Here is a 2,505-nt window from a genome sequence, read left to right as displayed (position 1 = left end):
ATGGAAAAATGTAACGCGATCAAAGAGAGGGATCATGCCTTTAGATCTCTTGATGATCCAGTTTAGTTTCATATTCTGGGCTAATGAGTTATATTTCATATGCTTTATGATCAACATGGAATCCCCTAGAATTTTCATGTCCTTTATGCCCTTTTTTTGAGCTAGAGAAAGCTCGAGGTATAACCCATAAGCCTTAGCTTGATTATTTGTCTTTGTTCCCAAGCGCCAAGCATATATGTCTTCTATGGTTCCTTCAAGATTAATGAGAATCCCTCCCCCTCCTGCCACCCTAGTTTTAAAATAAAGGGCCCAACCCAAAGGCAAGCCCTTAAAAAAATCTTGAGGGCCAAGGCATGGCCCAAGTCAATGAGGGGGGTTGGAAATAGTTTTCAACCAACAATTGACGTGCCTCGGTTTTACCTCACTAGCTACGTCATTGCCCCAAACACAAATATTGAAGAATGATTGTTATCATCTTCAATTTCTACCAATAATATATTGAGATTATATTTTATTTATTATTATAATAATTTTGAATCTTGTTGTATGACTTTAAACTTTCGCAAACAATTTACTCTTATTTGAAAGTGATAATACTAATAAAATAAAATAAAAATTAATGAATAAAAAATCATAAAAATAATTATTTTTATATATTTAAAAAATGTAATTTTATAATGTATAAAAAAATAAAAAAAATAAAATAATATATATATATATATATATATATATATACTTTAAAAAATAGCTATTTTAAAATAATTTTCAATTTAATTTTACAGCGATTATGCTTTTATAAAATAAAATCATTTATTTATATACAGACCCAGATTAAGTGAATCTAATGATAACATGGCTAAGAAGGAATTTGGAATATGTTATATACATATACTCTATATACAAACATTTTGTATATACATAAAATGAAAATAATATTTATTATTATATGGAAAATATTTTGAAATAGTTTATATACATATATTTTATATACAAACTTGACACAGGAAAAACCGCCTAAAGGCAATTTCTATGATTTTCATAATCATCTTACCGCGAACCTGTGGGTTATGGCCCACTAATACAAATTGGAAGCTTTTACATTGTCGGTTTTAAAAAAACCCGACCAATCACTGTACATCGGAATAACACATAATTTTCCAACTAACGTTGGTCCCACCTGAATGCACAAAACCAGATTCCAAATAAATTGAATCCGCGTCTATAAACTCCTCAGGTCCACTCAGCAATTGAACAATTGAACAATGATCCTCCCACGTTGATTTTCCTTTTTTTCCACAAACCTTATTAGATTAATTCTCCATCGTTGATCTCATCATTAATCTGATGGTTGATGGTTCACCCGATCATCACATATCGCAACTTCTCAAAGCTAGGTTCATTCACTCATGAACGATGCAATGCGATATTAATCTAACGGTCAATATCAGCAGTAATCCAATGGTCTGCGACCCTTCAACTAACACACGGTTGCCAAACAACTTAAACCCCCGCAGTTGACTGTGATGCTAGCAGTTGAAAATGTGATCGACGGTTGTGATTGAGTACGACACTTCAATCCCGATCAAGACACCCGTAGACTCCTAACCTCCGTAGTTACACACTTCACTTTGCCTTGTCTCACTTTGGCTCCAATTCCTCACCAACTCACCATTCCAACTCCACACATGTAGATCTTCCCATCTGTTGTTCTAGCATCTTATAACATAATTTCTGCTTTCCTTTAACACTCAGATTATCGGCCAGAATATACCTTTGAGCTTTGCACTGATTTCTTTAATCGAATTCATATAGTCCAACCACTCTTCTCCTCTGCATTCCTTAACACCACTTTGAACTGGAATACATAATACTCTCTTTATTATTTCCCTTCTTCCAGATTTCATAATTCGTTCTTTACTTGACCTGTACATACATATATTAAATCCGATTGGAATCACATGAATTCTACCCAGACGGTAAGTCTTTTGTCACTCAGAAAGACTTTTAGAAATTCAACTTGAATTCATTCAACATGGTTTATCACAAAGAAACTATAAATTACAGATCACTCAACACATAAAAGGAATGACATACACAGTCACAATGAATTCAATTTCCTCATTCATTAAACAAATGTACAGATAAAAATAAAAACCTGTTTACAATCTAGATTTGGCCTGATCTGCCTTTACATGGTCTGTATTAGTGGCCCTTTCTCGTTTCAATGCCCATAGGCTCACAATCCAGCCCTCCTATCTTCTAACTCTCACTAACTAACTCTACTTGACTAACTCTTTCTCTGCCTTTTTGGCTTACATTTATACAAAAGGACTCTGTTTCCAATTATAGTTCAAATCCTCAGTCTTCTCAACTAAATCCTAAGAATCCTCTGAGTCCTCAATTTGTTCATAAAATATCTTCTGTATCCCTTAAGGATCTCAACTTTCAACTAATCCTAAGGATCCTCCATAAATCATGAACTACTTTCTAAGATTTACAATATCT

At 33.3% G+C, this 2,505-nt stretch overlaps 1 non-coding gene across 1 annotated transcript; it reads right to left on the bottom strand.

The window, feature by feature from the left end:
- Positions 1-306: 306 nt before the first annotated feature.
- LOC149205034 (U4 spliceosomal RNA) lies at positions 307-455 on the bottom strand. Its single transcript, XR_016253153.1, has one exon. It is a non-coding gene; the product is annotated as a U4 spliceosomal RNA (small nuclear RNA).
- Positions 456-2,505: the final 2,050 nt, after the last annotated feature.

The sequence above is a fragment of the Pinus tabuliformis genome, chromosome 1_2 (genome assembly GCF_031772625.1).
Source record: "Pinus tabuliformis cultivar Carrire ecotype Pingquan chromosome 1_2, CPIR1, whole genome shotgun sequence".
In the NCBI taxonomy this organism is placed as follows: Eukaryota; Viridiplantae; Streptophyta; class Pinopsida; order Pinales; family Pinaceae; genus Pinus; species Pinus tabuliformis.
Note: the sequence above shows the minus strand (reverse complement) of the source record. Positions and strands in the feature narration are given on the sequence as shown.